The 19,168-nt window shown below is 42.4% G+C and overlaps 1 long non-coding RNA gene and 2 other non-coding genes across 5 annotated transcripts; all 3 read left to right on the forward strand.

Moving 5' to 3' along the window:
* The first annotated feature begins 16,334 nt into the window (after positions 1-16,334).
* LOC113611768 (uncharacterized) lies at positions 16,335-18,226 on the forward strand. 3 transcript variants are annotated; one of them, XR_003429585.1, is made up of 5 exons: positions 16,335-16,365; positions 17,048-17,125; positions 17,213-17,287; positions 17,602-17,672; positions 17,895-18,226. It is a non-coding gene; the product is annotated as an uncharacterized LOC113611768 (long non-coding RNA). The 3 variants fall into 3 exon arrangements; XR_003429586.1 differs by lacking the exon at positions 16,335-16,365 and adding an exon at positions 16,931-16,948; XR_003429584.1 differs by lacking the exon at positions 16,335-16,365 and having other exon boundaries at positions 16,431-17,125.
* On the forward strand, positions 17,400-17,469 carry LOC113613400 (small nucleolar RNA SNORD50). Its single transcript, XR_003430242.1, has one exon. It is a non-coding gene; the product is annotated as a small nucleolar RNA SNORD50 (small nucleolar RNA).
* LOC113613399 (small nucleolar RNA SNORD50) lies at positions 17,724-17,796 on the forward strand. Its single transcript, XR_003430231.1, has one exon. It is a non-coding gene; the product is annotated as a small nucleolar RNA SNORD50 (small nucleolar RNA).
* Positions 18,227-19,168: the final 942 nt, after the last annotated feature.

Genomic DNA, 19,168 nt, shown 5'->3' on the forward strand with positions numbered 1-19,168 from the left:
TCTATCTTTCTGTTGCATGATCCTGGTGTATGACTTGCACCTTCAAGGTTATCTCATGGCCCTAGATGTTTTCTGGAGGTCTAGTCACTGTGTCCACATTCCAAGCAGCAGAGAGAAGGACAAGAAAGACTGAAGGATGAAAAGGTGAGCACTCTCCATTTTAAGGTGTCTTCCCCAAAATCCTGCCTAAAAATCTCCACTTAAATCTCATGGGCTAGAACTTAATCACGTAGCCACACTCAGATTCAAAGGAAGGTAGGAAGGCATCTTGCCACCCCAAATAAATTCAGAGCTCTATTACTAAGGAAGAAGATGGAGGAAGGAGGAGAAAATAGATATTGGGAGAAAAATAACTGTCTTTACCGTAACCTACCACAAGGATTCCCCACCTTCCAGGGTTTCCTCCCCACTCCCTTCTTTTAAACACACAGAAAAACTGAAAGGATAATGAATAACCTTAAACGCACCAACTAGAGTCAATAATTGTTAATAATATTATCATATGTGCATGTTGGGGGGAGAGAGAATATGGTAAAAATACATACATATATGTCAGTGTGTGCACACACATACACATACACAGATGTATGTATCTCACATACGTACTGCTGAACCATTTGCCATGCATTATCCATAGAAACTAAGCAAATACATGAAATGTATGTGTGTGAATATTTGTCCAAACCATATGAAAGTAAGGTATAGACATCATGAAGTTTTGCCTCTAAATATTTCAATATGTATATTCTAAGAATTAGGAGATTCTCCTCTATAAACAATAGCATTCATACATTTAAGAAAATTACAATACCCCAATACTACATAATATCCAGTCCAAATTCAAATTTCTCGGTTGTCCAAAAAATGTCTTTTAACTGATATTTTTCAACCAGAATTTATCAAGGTTCCCTCACTTTATTTGGTTGTTATGCCTTTAGTCTATTTTAACTCATGAGGGCTTTCTAATGGCCATGAAAGTATAAATTATAGCTGTTTGATGTCTATGTTCAGAGCATGCAGTGTGTACATAAGGTCTGTCCATAATGTCTGTCATGGTTAATGAATTTTGAATGTAATGAAACCCTTTCCAAATAAGTTGATTTCCGGGACTTCCCTGGTGGCACGGTGGTTAGGAATCCACCTGGTGATGCAGGGGACATGGGTTGGATCCCTGGTCCGGGAAGATCCCACATGCCTCGGAGTAACTAAGCCCAAGCACCACAGCTACTGAGCCTGTGCTCTAGAGACGGGGAGCCACAACTACTGAAGCCCACATGCTGCAACTACTGAAGTCCACGTGCCTAGAGCCCATGCTCCGCAACGAGATAAGCCACCACTGTCCACAACTAAAGAAAGACTGAGGGCAGCAACGAAGACCCAACGCAGCCAAAAACTAATTAATTAATTATTTTTTTTAAAAAGTTGATTTCCAGTGTGTCTTTCTTAAAAGATTATCTTTTATTTTCTATTCTTATACATAAGTAACTCTCAGAAGTAAACTCTTTCCATTTCAAAACCCTCATTGTATAATCATTTCACAAAGTTGACAAGGTCTAATTACCTACACAATACGAGTTGGGAAAATTCTGTCTATGATTGGCTATTAAATAACATTTCTGAGCTAAAGTCTCCTGACCCATGGCCTTGCAATGCACTGGCATTGAAGGACAGTACATGCATTTCAGGTTCCTCCATACACCTGAAATAGACCCACCAGAATATCACAGGAAAGTACAGTGTGACAAGAGCAAAGTAAAAATGTACATCTAGGAAGCCACACACTGTAGCCCATTTCCAACTCCACTTTAATTTTGTTTTTAAGAAATTACTGAACCACTCATGACATTTGATACTTAATAGCTGAAGTACTTACAAAATATAGTCAGTCATCACATTTGTTGTATGATAAAAATAACTGGCAACACTTTGCAGTGTGTTGGGAATTTAATAACATGCAGAACTTTGGCCACAATTTCATCCTCTTAAAATACCTTTTAAGAAATCTACAATAGCTATTTGTCATCTAGCTGTTTGTCTTTTAGAGAATTATGAAATTCTCTAAAACCAGAGTTTAAAAATAACACATGGTTGTGTATTGTAAAGCTAAACGGTGAAATGGTTGCAAACCTTACTCTGAGGATTTAGGATTCTAGGATTATGTCCCTCAAGACATTATAAAATGATAACTAACCAACAGCAAGTGTATAAAATTTACTGACAAGGTATGGAATTCAATTATTATATGCATTCCCAGCCAGTTTCTAGGCAATCATTTGCTTGCAGCCATTCTAAACAATGCTTAAGAACGATCCAAACATCTTATTTAATACTGCCTAAAATTTGCTTGTGAGAAGCTGAAGTAAAAGGGGTAGTTAAGGTCAGGCTGGTATACAGAAATCAAAAGCTTAATTCACTTTGGCAAAGTTGACAAAATAAGCATATTCTTTATCACATATATGAGTACATGTGTACTTTTTAAAAAATTAATTAATTAATTTTTATTTTTGGCTGTGTTGGGTCTTTGTTGCTGCATGCGGGCTTTTTCCTAGTTGTGGTGAGTTGGTGGCTCCTCTTCGTTGCAGTGCACGGGCTTCTCATTGGCGGTGGCTTCTCTTGTTGCAGAGCACGGGCTCTAGGCGCGCGGGCTTCAGTAGTTGTGGCTCGTGAGTTCTAGAGCACAGGCTCAGTAGTTGTGCATGGGCTTCGTTGCTCCGTGGCATGTGGGAATCTTCCCAGACCAGGGATCGAACCCGTGTCCCTGAACTGGCAGGCGGATTCTTAACCACTGCACCACAAGGGAAGTCCCTACATGTGTACTTTTTTTTTGTTTTTCAGTACACGGGCCTCTCACTGTTGCGGCCTCTCCCACTGCGGAGCACAGGCTCCGGACGCGCAGGCTCAGCGGCCATGGCTCACGGGCCTAGCCGCTCCGCGGCATGTGGGAACTTCCCGGACCGGGGCACGAACCCATATCCCCTGCATCGGCATGCGAACTCTCAACCACTGCGCCACCAGGAAGCCCCATGTGTACTTTTAAATGCACTTAATCCTAGTTCATTAAAACAGGATTGTAGAGGTAAATATTATTGACAGTCCCAACAGGAAACATATGGATAATTAGAGAAAACTTCAATAAATAGACTATTTACAAGGTGGACAACATGTAGGAAAACCAAAAGGATAAAATAATATACTGAGCCTCGTTGAGTTTTACTACTCTTGTGTCTGAAGGGGCAAGGGAAGAAAGAGAAGAGTGCAGAGGGCCACCGTAACAGAAGCTTTCCCTTCAGTGGAGGCCAACAGCAACCCCCTCCTCCCTGTGACCTCCTGCTGAGGTTCCCTATTGGGCCAAACCAATAGGAAGCCAGAGGACAAGGAAATTCCTTGATGCAGTCCATTTAGGGCAGCCTCCCAGAGCACAAAGCACGATGGAGAAGGTTAAAAAGTGGATCTAGAGTGGGAAATAGAGGATATTTAACACAGTAGATTTTTTTAATGAGATAAACTGAGGTTGATATATCACTTCAGTCCATGGATGAGCTTCAAGTGGTCTAAAAATTAGTAGAAACAGGTAGTTGTAAATCATTATAGTAATAACCTTGATGAATCACACCTCTCAGTACTATTCACACCTCTCAGTACCCACACTCTTGTGTACCCCCTCCATACTAACTCTAGGCTTGGCCATATGACTTCATATGAACAATGGAGTGTCAGCATACGTGATATAAGCAAAAGCTTAATAGGTAACCTTTTGGAATACTGCCCTGTTACTTCCAGGCCATGAAGAAGCCTGGGATGAAACACCATGTGGAAAGAGACACCCAGCTATCCTAGTCGTGCCAGCTGAGCCCACCCCCAACAGATTGGTTAACTGAATGCCTCAGCATGAATAAGCCCAGTCAAAACACTGTCCAGTCAACCTACAGAATCTTGAAATATGAGAATTGTTTTTGTTTTAAGGCACTAAGGTTGGGTGGTTTATGACGCAGCAATAGATAACTGAACACAACTTGATTTCTACTGAGGAATGGCTAAACTCCAGGGCCACAGGAATCAATTATGTTCAAATGATATCCTTACAACCCAATTCTCTCTGCCTCTGAGCTCAGCTCTACTCTCTTTCCCTCTGTGTACTGACTTAATTCTCAGATAGGTTCTCCTCTTGTGGTCAAAAGGTGTTTGCAGCACTCCCAGATTTCACATCCTCTATGCTCAATATGCAAAAGGAAAGAGAAAGCTTCTTTTTCGCAACAGTTGGACAAGAGTCAAGTCTACTCTCATTGACTTCAACTAGGTCATTTCCACCTGCAGGCCAGTCACTGAGGCTAGGTGGTTAAGCCAGTCAGGCCCTACTCTAGAGCTGAGAGGGGTTTAACTGCATCCAAATATTAATAATATGAGCTAGGAGTAAATGAAAGATCCACAAAAAAGTAAAAGAACTTGGAAGAAGGGGGATCATTGTGGATGTCAGGTGGCCAAAAGCTGATAAACTTCTAGTACAAATCTTAAATGCATATCTCCATCCTTCACCTTTCTCCCAAATTCTAGGCTTGAATATCCAATTGCATACTTGGAATCTTGTATTGGATGTGTCCAAACATCTCAAACTTTGTCCCAAACTGAACCACCCATGGAACTCGGAGGTGGAGAGATGCTCCCCTTGCTCTTTATCGTAGCTCCCAAATCTTATTCCTCTTTCCTCCTACAAAAGCCCCATAATCGGGCTTCCCTGGTGGCGCAGTGGTTGAGAGTCCGCCTGCCGATGCAGGGGACACAGGTTCGAGCCCTGGTCCGGGAGGATCCCACATGCCGCGGAGCAACTAAGCCCGTGCGCCACAACTACTGAAAAGCATGCGCCTGGAGCCCATGCTCCACAACAAGAGAAGCCACTGCAATAAGAAGCCCGCGCACCACAGGGAAGAGTAGCCCCCACTCGCCACAACTAGAGAAAAGCCCGCACGCAGCAATGAAGACCCAACGCAGCCAAAAATAATAAATAAATTAAAGAAGCCCCATAATCTTTGAAGTAGGGCAGCGTATTTTTACACTAGCTCTTTCTCCTTGTTACTGTCATCTTTCAAACACTTGGGTCACATCCCCTCATTCACTGATGACTCTAGCACGTTTTGTAGTCTTTATTCCCACTACTCATCAATTATAGTGTCAACATCCACGGTGATGACCCACCTGACACCTTAGACTCTCAGTTCCCCAACCTCCTTCCCCACAGTGATCATTTCATCCTTCCACCTCAACCACCCACCCCCACAGTAACACTGTTGACCCTGTCTGTACCAACAATTACAGTACCTCCAAAAGCTCAAATTCCAGAATGCTACTTTCTAATCCTCCCATTTCCTATCTTTTCTAGTTTTCCCACTGCAGCTCTTCTTCAGCTATAATGAAACCTCCAGTCCATGGACACCATCACTTTCTCACTACAGATGATCCTCTTACCCAGTTTATATTTCGTTATTAATTGTTCAAATCATTTCCTTGCAAACACCCTTAACTCTCTCAGTCAGTCCTTTCTTCCTTCATTATCTTGCCTGACAAAGCTTTAGCCCTAGTTATCCCAATTAATTCCCCCCTACTCCATGCTGGCATCCAAATGTCTGAATATATCTAGAAATAGAAAGTTCACAGCTTTACTTGCAATAAATGTATGGCCATAAATTTCATGTGCACTCCACACTGCGAACCAATCCTATTTCACTTCCCTGGTCTGTCTGCTTTTCTACTCTGCATACTGATAATTTCACACATCCTTTCTCTTTAAACCTCTTGTACTTCCCAATTTTCCATTCTCAGTTGATGACCTTGCCTCATAGTTATTTGAGAAAATACAAACAATGACTTCCATTATCCGTACCTGTACTTCCTGCTGTCAAGCAAGTGACATCTGTTGCTCACCACCAGGGGCAGCAGTCCCAGGATGTCAACCTGCATGGTTTGCAGGTGTCAGGGTCACCGAGAAAGACACAGTTCACACGGCCACTGGATGGAACAACACTTCACTCACAGAGAGAAGAGACGGAGCAAAGATCAGCCTCAGTAATGAGTATCGGTCCCCCATGGCCAGCACATCTTATCCCACAGCCAATGCAGGGAGATGGTCTACACACACCTCTCCTGTGCTGCAGGTAAAGGACCTCCTCCTCTCCCCACCAGGTTCAGATATAGCTGGGGTTAGCCAGGTGCCATATCATGCACACACTTTAAGCAGAACAAAGAATTACATATCAAACCCAGAACAGGGAAAGATATTCCCAAACGATTCCACGTGTCCCATGATATGCAGCCATGCAAGGGTCAACAGGCTATACATAACTGTCTTTCCCAATAGTCCAGCCCCCAACCCTTGCTCAACCACTGAAATAGCAGATAAAACACATCAAGTATGGTAGGAACACCCTCCGCTCCCAAATCTGGAGATGGAACTAGGTCCAGTGAGGCCCCTGAACAATTCACATGGATGCAGTTTACTCGCAGAGGCTCCATGGTATTTTGGGACAGCAGTTCATCAGGGCCACAAGGAGAACCAGACCCAGGAGGGTGATCAGACCTCCCTCAGGGATGGTCCCTAATCAAGAACCCCAAGGGCCTGGAGTAAGCTAACTGAAGAGTTTTCTGAGAAGAGTCTAGGGGGACTGCAGGTATACAGCCGATAATCATCCTGCCTGAGCATGGGTCCTCTCTAGCTCAGTTTCTACCTTTCCTTAATTACTGATATATACACAAGTGTTGGCAATAACACAAATGCCACGATGTTCTGCCAGCAGATCAAGGCTATTTGGTTGTCCATTACCACCACCAGCTTAGCTAGTGAGTTCAGGGAGTCTTGTCTGTTTTGGAGTGCGTGGAGAGTGTCTGAGTCATTTTGTACCAGCCGAGCTATCACAATGGGAATATGGGATTAGAGCCTTAACCTCTAATTTAGAGGGACCTCTCTCTGTCCAGTAGCATTGGTAGAAGTCTTCTGTAGGGATCTCATCAATTTTTGTTTTGTCTATCCAGGTTTAACAACTGAAGCCATATTGCTGTGGGTCAACCCTGTTCTCTCCTTCATTCCTCCTCTGTCTTCCCTTGAGTTCCCCTTTTGGCCTCTGGGCATGGCTCCCCGTTGTTGGTTTTATAACTGTTTAGCCCAAATTGTTGGAAACCACTGAAATCATTCTATTGTTTTGATCCCAAACAGGACATTTCAGTGGAGCTTTTCTATTTCTTGTCCCATAGTCATTTTAGGGGACAACTGTAGGGTTAATGGGGTCTTCCACTGGAGAGCCCCCTGTCACATGAAGGACTCCACTGCATCATCTACATCCCCAGGGTCAGGGTCATATAGGCAGCATCTGTGGCTTTTACCTGAAATGCAGTTATGGCTCTATGAGTGGTTTTCCAGGGGCTCCTAGTCTTAGGGAAGTCCCTACCGTTGGGAATACCGCGCTCATACTCTTTGCAATCCAGATCAAGAGCAACATGGGCTTATCCTTTTCACTGCCCCATTGATTGCCCTGTTCCATGTGGGCAAAAACACACTGCAGCCAGGGGTCAGTGATTAGCTTCCCTGGACTGCATCACTCAGTCTGAGATATTTAAGTCTGCAAGGCCCCCTAATCAACCACATGCACCATCCAAGTCACATGAGACACCCCCCCCCCGGCCTCTGCCCATATCTTTCAGTTTTCATATTTCATTCTGAGAGAAGGACCTCATTTCATCAGTTACATTTTCAGCAACACCATGAGTGGTTTTGTGTTGAGTGAAAACAAGCTTTACTTGGGGTTTTTAAACAACCCAAATCAGAAGGAGCTTCCTACACAGGGGCCTTTGACTCCCCTTGGGTGTCATCTGCAACCCCTTGCATGTGGAAGTTAGGGGCTGGTGTAGGAGTGTGAAGGTGGCCAGAAGCTAAGCTAATTCTCCAAAAATTTTTAGGGCGCACCTCTTGCATTCTGCCCTTGTCCATAACAGCAGTTTATCCTTGTTGACAAGGAGACTGTCGACATCCCACTTATCCCCAGTCAGCTAGAGGGAGGTCATCCCCCCAGGGAGCTAGCACTACCCTGGGATGGCTGTGCTGATGAACCTTGTGCCATGGTATACTTTGTTGGTGACCTTGCTCACTGCACCAAACTGTCAAGCAAGTGACACCTGTTGCCTACCACCAGAAGCAGCAGTACCAAGCTGTGTTCTCACTGCAGAGTTTGCAGGTATCAGAGTTGCCAAGAAAGACACAATTCACACAGGCACTGGATGGAACAACACTTCACTCACGCAGAGGACAGACAGAGCAGGATCAGCCTCAGTAGTGAGTATGGCTCCCTCATGGCCAGTGCATCCTTCCCCACAGCCGATGCAGGAAGATGGTCTACACGTACCCCCTTCTCTCCCCACCAGGAATAGATTATAGCAGAAGGGCTGGCCAGGTGTCATACGATGCACATGCTTAAAGCAGACCAAAGAAAGTACAAATCATGCCCAGCACAGGCTGTGAGGACTTCTTATTTCCACGTAAGAAAACGTTCTGAACAGGCCCAAGGCATGCTCTTATGCAGTTATGCAAGGGTCAACAGGCTATGCGTGACTGCCTTTCCCTACACCTGCCTTATCTCTTGTTCTAACAATCAAAGAATACAAAGACCTCCATTTGTATTCTGCAAAGGATCTCCTCTTGCCTTCTCAAGGATTTTGCTCCTATAACTTTTTTTTTCTTTTTTTTTTTTTTTTGGTACGCGGGCCTCTCACTGTTGTGGCCTCTCCCGCCATGGAGCACAGGCTCCGGACACGCAGGCCCAGCGGCCATGGCTCACAGGCCCAGCCGCTCCGCGGCATGTGGGATCTTCCAGGACCGGGGCACGAACCCGTGTCCCCTGCATCGGCAGGCGGACTCTCAACCACTGCGCCACCAGGGAAGCCCGCTCCTATAACTTTCTGCCTCTTTTTCCAGCATCATAAATCTCCACCCTCTACTAAATCAATCCCATGAACATATAAAGATGCTCTAGTATCTCTCATTTAAAAAGCAGTCCCTCACTCTTACAACCCTCTCCAGCTACAGACCCATTCTTGCCTTCTCACCTTACTTACTCCTCAGTCCTCTTCAACTGTGCTTCCGTCATCCCTATTCCACTTGTGACTGTGTTCACTGGTGATCCTCATGTGGCCAAACCCCACAGTCATTTCTGTTATCTTACCTGACCTTTCAACATTCATGCTAATTGACCTAACTCTCCCTGAAACTCCCCACTTTCTTTCTGAGATATCGCACTCTCCACCTTTCCCCCCAAGGCATTTCATTTATTGGCACTTCCTTCTCTGCTGGAACTCCAAAGTTTGCAGCGCTCCAAGGCTCTGCCCTGGGCTTTCTCCTCTTTATCTATACTCCTTCCCTGATGCTCTCACTCAGTGTCATGCTTTAAATACCTTACTCATGCCAATGACGTTCAAGCCCTAACCTCTCCTCTGAACTTCAGGCTCATGTGTCAAACTGCCACCTTGACTTTTCCAGATACATGTGATTTTTTCCCCCTGATGTAGCTCTTTAACTTTACTACTTCACGTGCTTAAGTTAAACTCTACTATTTCATGAAGCATTCACAAGATTTTCTTCAATTTGCAGTTGTCTGTCCTGCAACGAAACCTAGAGTTTACTGACCAGTTCAGTTTTAGACACTGGCAAAATGAACATTAAGAGATAAGATTCTTTAATTCTCGTATTTTTAAATTTTTTTATTGAAGTATAATTGACATACAACATTGTATAATTTCAGCTGTACAACATAAAAATTCGATATTTGTAAATATTGCAAAATGATCACCACAGTGACTCTAGCTGACATGTGTCACCATACATAGTTACACAATTGTTTTCCTTGTGATGAGACTTTTCAAATTTACTCTCTTAGTAACTTTCAAATATGCAGTACGGTATTATTAACTATGGTCACCCTGCTGTATGTGACATCCCCATTACTTATTTATAACTGGAAATTTGTATCTTTTGACCCCCTTCACCCTTTTCGCCCACCCTCTATCCCCCACCTCTGGCAACCACCAATCTGGTCTCTGTGTCTTTTTGACCTTGGATTTTTTTTCTTCTCTTTTTCTTTTTTTCTTTTTAGATTCCACATATAAGTGAGATCATACAGTATTAGTCTTTTTCTGTCTGACTTATTTCACTTAGCATAATGCCCTCAAGGTCCATTCAGGCTGTCACAAATTGTAAGATTTCATTCTTTTTGATGGCTGAATAATATTCCATCGTGTATATATATATACCACATTTTCTTTATCTATTCATCCACTGATGGACACTTAGGTTGCTTCCATATCTTAGTTATTGTAAATAATGTTGATATGAACATGGGGATGCACATATCTTTTGAGTTACTCTTTTCATCTTTTCAGATAAACATCCAGAAGTGGAATTGTTGGATCATATGGTAGTTCTATTTTTAATTTTTTGAGGAACCTCCACACTGTTTTCCATAGTGGCTGTACCTTCCTACCAACAGAGCACAAAGGTTCCCTTTTCTCCACATCTTACACTAGCATTTTTTATCTCTTGCCTTTTTGAGAACAGCCATTCTAACAGGTGTGAGGTGATATCTCACTGTGGTTTTGATTTGCATTTCCCTGATGATTAGTGATGTTGAGCATCTTTTCATGTATTGGGTTGGCCAAAAAGTCCCTTCAGTTTTTAAGTAACAATAAAAGACACATTTTTCATTTTCACCAAGAACTTTATTGAACAATGTATTCACCGTTTTGTTCCACTACCTTCTGCCATTTTTCAGGCAACTTCATAATTCCATCTTCCCAAAACTTTTTATCTTTTCAAGCAAAGAACTGTTCCAGATGCCTCTTACAGTCTTCCAGGTAATTGAAATTTTTTCCATTAAGAGAATTTTGTAAAGACTGAAATAAATGGAAATCCAAAGGTACAATGTCTGGTGAATATGGCAGATGAATCAGAACTTCCCAAACTGTAACAGTTTTTGCCTGGTCATCAAAGAAACATGCAGTCTTGTGTTATCCTGATGGAAGATTATGCGTTTTCTGCTGACTAATTCCGGATGCTTTTCGTCAAGTGCTGCTTTCAGTTGGTCTAATTGGGAGCAGTGCTTGTTGGAATTAATCGTTTGGTTTTCCAGAAGGAGCTCATAATAGAGGACTCCCTTCCAATCCCACCATATACACAACATCACCTTCTTTGGATGAAGACCAGCCTTTGGTGTGTTTGGTGGTGGTTCATTTCGCTTGCTCCACAACCTCTTCCATTCCATATTGTTGTACAGTATCTACTTTTCATCACCCATCACAATTTGTTTTAAAAACGGGATGTTTTCGTTACGTGTAGTAGAGAATCACAGGCGGAAATATGGTCAAGAAGGTTTTTTTTGCTTAACTTACGTGGAACCCAAACATCAAAGTGATTAACATAACCAAGCTGGTGCAAATGATTTTCAACACTTGATTTGGATATTTTGAGTATGTCGGCTATCTCCCGAGTGGTGTAACATTGATTGTTCTCAATTAATGTCTCGATTTGATTGCTATCAACTTCAATTGGGCTACCAGACCATGGAGCATCGTCCAGCAAATCTCCAGCACAAAACTTCACAAATCACTTTTGACACATTCGATTAGTTACAGCACCTTCTCCATACACTGCACAAATCTTTCTTTGCATTTCAGTTGCGTTTCTACCTTTCTTGAAACAATAGAGCATAATATGCCAAAAATGTAGCTTTTCTTCCATCTTCAATATTAAAATGGCTACACAAAAATTCACTAATTTTGATAAGCTTTTTTAAATGCACGCTGATATGACAGCTGTCACAACACAATCTAATAAAATTGTTTCAAATGAAGTTAAAGATAACTAAGTGCTGCTAGAGCCATCTCACGGAAAAAACTGAACAAACTTTTTGGTCAACTCAATACCTGTTGGCTATCTGTATGTCTTCTTTGGAAAAATCTGTTTATTCAAATCCTTTGTCCATTTTTCAATTGGATTTTTGGGGTTTTTGCTACTGAGTTGTGTGAGTTCTTTATATTTTTTGGATATTATCCCTTATCAGATAATTCTTATTTCTGAAAGCTGACTTTTTTCCCACTTTGGAATAAGTTAATTATGTTTACATTACCTAACTTAGCATACATATGTTTCCCATGATTTAACCAAAAGCTGTAATTGTGAACTTTTTTCTCATACATTCATTATCTAACCAGCTCTTTATGTGTATTGACTATGCGCTCAAATGCTATCTACTACAGGATATCTGCACACACTACGGTACCGATTTTAGGCAACTGCTGCTGGCCCTTTTTTCTTTTCTCCCCACACTCATTTGTGCACATGACTTCACTCATCATCTTCATTAGTTTGCCAAATGGTCCTTCTCTAGCCCCGACTCTTCTCTTGGGCTTCAGTTCTACATTTCTGATGGTCCACTGGACAAATGTAACCAAATGTTCCCCTCAAAATCTAACAAAACCAAAACTGAATCTTCTTTTTCCTGCTCCGAAATCAGTCATTTCTGACTTGCCTCTTCCTGTCAGTGGAGCTGCCATTCTCTTGCCTGCCTAGGCTCCACTCCACTTCCCCCACAGATCATCACATTCTACCATCTCCTCCTTTAACACAGCCACAGCATGTTTTGGGGACAGGATTATGAATCTGGGGTCAGAAGGACTTGGGAAGTTAGTTGACCGAGATCTCTATGCCTCATTTTCCTCATCTTTAAAGTATACACTGGGATTGTTTTGAAGATTACATGATCCAATGCATACAAGAACCCAGTAGCACATAAGTTCTCACCATGCGTTGTTCTCTTCCCTGCCTTCCATCTCCGTAGCCAAAATTATAGTGGTGTCCCTCACAATATCTCATCTAAATGATTGCACTAAATTTCTAAACACTGCTTTTTCTCTCCAAACTCTTCCTAAAACACTATTTGGTTCACACTATAATCTTACCTAAAAGTCTTTAATGAATGTCTAATTTTTAAAGCAGAGGTGTCTACACTACTATATATGAAATAGATAATTAATAAGGACGTACTGTATAGCACAGGGAACTCTTCTCAATACTCTGTAATGACCTATATGAAAATAGAATCTAAAAAAGAATATATATGTATATGCATATATGTATATGTATAACTGAGTCACTTTGCTGTACACCTGAAACTAACACCACATTGTAAATTAACTATATTCCAGCAAAAATTAAAACAAAACAAAAAATAAAGCAGAGGTGTCTAAAATTGGGTGGTTACTTCTCACTAAAGTATAAACTCTTTCGGGAAGGGCAAGGACTTTTGTGTATTCACATTAACCTTCCCTGAAGCACAATGCATGCACCAGGGGCTCAGTGAACATTTCTTCCAAAAAAATGATTAAAATGATGATCTTATCTGAAAGTTTGCAACAGAATATGAGGAGTTGTTTTCAGTATGCTAAATTCTTCAAGGATACTTTTAATTTCAGTTCTGACCTTTATATGGTCTTTCTTAACTCACTTAAAAATATTTGGTAGCATTTCGCTTGTCTGCTTTAGGTGTGGGAGCAATAACTGTTGGCTTCATTCCTCAGTATGTTTTTCTATTCCTTGAAGAGATAAAAGTCTTGAATGAATTATGTACTGACTTTACAGTCATCAGCCACATTCACTGGAGGGCAGTGTTGTCACTAATCAGGCTCTAAATTCATTTCATTTTGCATTGCATTTGTTAGAGTCATCCGTTTATGAGTTAAAAGGAATATGGGAGTCTTTTTTTTTTAAGACTGGAATATATATCAGATGTGCACTACTGCACTTACCCTAATACAGCGGTTCTCAAACTTATATATGTATATGAACCACCCTAGACCTGGGCTGTCCAATACAACAGCCACTAGCCATGTGGCAATGAAGCACCTGAAATGTGGGCAGTCAAACTGAGATGTGCTGTGAGTGTAAAATATACAGTGGATTTTAAGGACTGAGTACATAACTTATGCTGATCATATATTGAAATGAAAATATTTTGGCTCTGTTGGGTTAAATAAAATGTACTGGAATTAATTTCATCTGATGCTATTTACTATTTTAAATTAAAAGTGGCTACTAGCATATTCAAAATTACATATATGACTCACATTTGTGGTTTATATTCCTTTTAGCACTGTCCCAGATGCTTGTTTAAAATGCTTCCTGGGTCCCACTTTTGGATATTCTGCTTTAGTACCTCCAGGTTAGGAACCAGAAATCTGATACTTTTTATCTCTCCAAGTAATTCAATTGATAAGTCAGAGTTTTATACTGCTTTTGACCAGATGATTTTAAGGGTCCTCAGCACAGCAAACAGTGATTCAAAGAGAACAAAGGGAGTAACAGTTTTCGGTTTCAATTGTGTGACAATGGCCACCCATAACAGTCATACATGTTTCTCAATTAGCAAAACACACTTCAAAACATAATCACAACACAACCATTTTATGGGAGTGGAAGGAAGCTGGGAACAATTAAGTAATATCTATCACAAATCTAAGTGCACATAACTGTTGCCTCACTTCTAGAAATCGATCTTGCCGATCTTCTCACAAGCTCACTATGATATACTTGTAATTCACTTCGGCACTATTTGAAATAGTGAAAAGCTGGAAAGTTATGAAATTATGACACGTCCAACTGAATACTATGCAGGCTATAAACAAGAAGGTCATCTATATGTACTGACACAGAAAGATGTCTATGATACTTACCGGGGGCAAAGCAAGTTGCAGAAAAGGACACAGATCCTATTTGCATGTGAAAAAATACGTACATATATGTGCATAGAAAGTTTCAAAAACTGTTAATATTGGTTACTGTTAATAGCAGGGAGAAGATTCCCAGCGATATGAAAAGGAACTTTTACTTTGCTTTTTATATCCTTTTGTACTGTTTTAGTTTTTTTAATATTAGGAATATGCAAATTTACATTGTACAGTACAAAATGGTTATTTTCAAATATACATAACGCCCAGCCAAGTAAACACTTCATCGCTTAGGTTCCTGTTATAGAAATTTGCTTTTCACTATTAACTTTTAATCTGGAGTTTGGTCTTCATTTTAATTTTCTAAAAAGCCACCGCATATATTCATTCATTTGTTTATTCAACCAGTAGTTACTAACCACCTGCGTTATGCCAGGCACTGTTCTAAGGCAGAAAAATAAAGAGCGGTGCACCGGCGGAGGACAATAAACAAACGCACACGTACATAATAACTAGTTGTTAAGTGCTATGAAGACCTCAAATTTCAAATGCCGAAATGTTCTAATGTCACGTGCTCCTGTGTGTGCATATACGTACGTATATTTACCCGTACTTACTAATTAATGCAATCATAGCTACTGAATTGAAGTGTCGTTTGGATAAAGCATTCTGGGAAATTTCTCAAATTAATCTTTCTCCAGCATGCATTATAATGAATTTTGTACAAAAAGATGTAAATAGCAAAGCCTTTTTTTTTTTGGTTGTGTGAATTTAGGAAAATTACTTAGCTACTTCAGGCCTCAGTGTTCTCCTCTACCAAGCGGAGGATTTACCTCTCGGGTCTCCCGTCTCGGGGTGAATTCTCTGGGCGTATCAGCGTAACAGCAGCGCCCAGCGCCCGGCGGCGTGTGGGTGGGGCGGGTCCCGCGGAGCGCAGCTGGGCCGCGTGCCGCGCGGCGGGCCGGCTCTCCCGAGACGCGCGGCGTTCTCGCTGTGGACCGGAGGAGAAACACGGTGCTTTCACAGACTTTTTTCACCCGAGCATTTCTGCCCGCCAATTTCTCTTTCCGGGCGTGCAGCGGTCGCCCGGCGTCAACTCCCGCAGGCGCCAGCCAACCAGCCAGCCCGACTTCTCGAGCAGGTCACCCGTTGAGGCCGCCCTACGCTCAAGTCCACTGCTACACTCAAGTCCACTGCCGGCCCCGAGCCGCCCCAGCCGTCGCGGGCAGACTTGGCTCAGTGTAGGTGGTAGCCTCGCCTGCAAAGGCGGCTGTTCGTTCAAATTCTGGCGCCACTCCCGCGCCACGTAGGGCCAGACTCGGAAGCGACGGACCACGGCGGGCCAGCGGGCGCGCGCCCGGGGCTGGGCGTGCGCGCCGCGGAGGGACGGCGCGCGCACCACGCCGCGGAACGAGCCCCCGAAAGAAAAGAGCCGCCTGGCGCGCTCTCGCTCCTCCCGTCAGGAGCCGGTCACGCCCCCTTACTCTACAGCGTCCAATAGATGCGAGAGGGAGGGGCGGCCTCTTTCCGGCTCGGGAGAGAGTATATAAGGAACTGCTGGCGACACCGCTCGGTCTTTTACGTCAGGACTTGGGATCTACCGTGTGGTTCTAGGTAAGCGGGCGTTGCGGGCGGTTGTCCGAGCGAACCCGGGCGGCGCAGCTTAGGTTGGGAGCTGCAGTAAGGTGAAACGATTTCAGAAATTGGAGCTTAGAGTGCGGTGATGAAAACTTGGACGTGGGGAACGCGCCGCCGGGCCGCCACGTGTCCCGAGTCGTGGTGGCGGCCGGCTTCGAGCGTAGGCGTGCGGAGGCGGCCGCTTGTGGCCGCGCGGCCTGGTTGTTACGCCCGGGCAGCCCCTGACTGAGCCTGGGAGGCGACCGGCAGAAGACAACATTCCTGGGATTTGGGGGCGGGGGGTTACCCTTAACGTTAAGAGCAAGAGTCCCGTGATAGGGTGTCTTTCTCCCATGGCCAGATCAACAGTTATTTCAAAACGGGCAGCCCCGGACTCGGCGTGAGACTGAGTTGTATTGTGCCGAGGTGGCGCTGTGTGCAAATAGGATTATTGAAGGGGAGGAGTTTAGTGCTGAAAACCTTGAACTATGACTTTCTGTGAGAATGCTTAATTTTAAATAGATGCCCCGCAAGAACAATGGCTTTAGGTGTAACGGAGCTGTTATGTGGAGAGGCAGAGGTAAGGGTTGTTGAGGGCTTATTTTTAAACCGAAGGAGTAAACCTGTTGATTTACAGAAACGATGATGGAGCATCATTTGAAATTAAACTTTTTTTTAGATGCAAAGAAAAGTTCCAAAACGTATGGGAGAAGGTTTGCTGGAAAATGACTTGGTTAAAACTTGACAATCTTACCAGGTGTGTATTGGACTCGTATTAATACTTTGAGTCTGCATGTGTTTAGTCCACATGTAGAGTAAATGAGAAATTTTTTTGTCCTCGAAGGAGCATCCTGCAGGTCGATGAATACTAATGAAGCTATGACCGTCACCGATTGATGATGAACAGCTTCATTTGAAAGTAAGTTATGTGGCTTACAGCATCTACTATAGCATTCCGTAGTACTTGCCTTTTAATGTTGCTATGGTTTAGGGTAAGTGTCAGTGTGATCGAGCTTAATGGAGTTTGGTCTGATCAATGAGGAAAGCTATCCCTAAACGGATTACCTGAAGAAAAGTATGTACGGATTCGGCTTCTGAGATAAGACCAATATGCAGATATGAGATAACAAATTTTTGTTGCCTGGATTTTATAACTGAGTTTTCTGTTAGCTTATGCCTCTTATAGGGGAAAAACTGTTGCTTCACACTAGTGTTTTTCTTCTCTGCCAACAGTGACAGGGGTCGCTGTCCGCCTATTGAAAGAGGCCAGTTTGCCATGAAGTTCCTAAGGTGTAAATATGTCTGTGAGTAGAGATATTTTGCTTAACAATCAGTCAATCTTGTGTCCTTGGTCTTATCTATGATGATCCTATCCCGAACCTGAAGTTCTGTTGAAAAAAACTTATATACGGATCTGGCTTCTGAGATAGACCATTATAAGGACGACAGTATTTTTGAAAATTCCTTTAAATAAGTTCTTGAGATGTTGATAGTCTTGTAAATCTCAAATGTTCTTCCTTTTCTAGGGCTAGTGCCACGAGATTTACTTGTCTGTTGTATGAAAAACTGGTGATCAGGAAAAGCTCTTCATTTTATGGACACGGAAAGAAAACAAAACTCAAGACAGATTATTTAATTTTGAAATTGCATTTGTAAAAAGATTTCTGAGCCAACGTCAAATCTAGATTAATGCATCCATAAGATTCAAGCCATTTCTGTTTAATCTTGTCACTGTCCTAGAGTCATAACCTGTTAGCCAGTATATTATTGATACTTTCTAGCTCTGAAACTGTTTTTAATGGAAAATTATTTTTCAGTTGTCCAGCCTTGTAATTAAATAATTCTGAGTGAATGTTTAGCCTTTGGTCACCTGTCTGAATTTAAAATGCATAATTGTAAATACAGCCAAGTGAGAGTTTATACTATTGTAGGAAAATCCTTAGAAGGGAGAGATGACTGGGTTTGGCGATCACAAGGGGATATGGAAAACCTTGGCTTTGTGCAGGGTACTAAGTATTACAGAATTACTGGAGGTGAGGGCAGAGGAGAGAGACAGGACCTATGACTGGGGTGAGGGGAGGTAAGCCAGGCAGCAAAACAATCCAGTATACTAGCTGAATTGTGGAATATTTAGTCCTAGTATAATAGTAATATGAAGGGGTATTTATGCTAAAAATGGGGAGGAGTAATGCTGAAAATTAAGGAAGAGAGCACAGCATAAAAGTCAGGAGCCATGAGGGAAGGTCACTGATAAAATCTGGGTTAAAACTGGTCAAACATTGTACAGAATGGATTAGTGTAAACAGTAATAGCATCTGATCTAACCAAGGTGGTTGGGCTCCGTGCATAATCATTTTCCCTAAATAGCTGCATGAATAAATTGTTCCCAAGCCCATATTTAAATGTCAAAGTTAGAGTGCCAATATTCTTGTCACCTTATAATGAACTCTGTTTCTTAAAATGTTCACCTGCCTTGGTGAGAATTCAATTGGGTCCATGCAGCTCAGTCAGGTTCATGAGACTGATAAGCCTGTAGTGGTCAGGCACATAGTGAATTTGGCCCAAGTATTAAGACGTTGTACAAAAATGGGGCTCTGAAAATGTTTCTTGCAGTCCGTGTACAGCATTGTGTTACATTGTTCTTTATTGCACTCAGTGTATTTGGAAATGAGGAAACTTTGGCACTGCAATCTGCACCGTTGATCACTGATCTCCCTTACCCTGCTTTATTTGGTTGGAACTTTTACAACATGCTCGATAAGATCTGTTTCACACACTGACATCTTAAGTACCTAGATAC

The sequence above is a fragment of the Aethalodelphis obliquidens genome, unplaced genomic scaffold (assembly GCF_003676395.1).
Source record: "Aethalodelphis obliquidens isolate GAN/ISIS:26980383/991018 unplaced genomic scaffold, ASM367639v1 scaffold3, whole genome shotgun sequence".
Classification (NCBI taxonomy): Eukaryota; Metazoa; Chordata; class Mammalia; order Artiodactyla; family Delphinidae; genus Aethalodelphis; species Aethalodelphis obliquidens.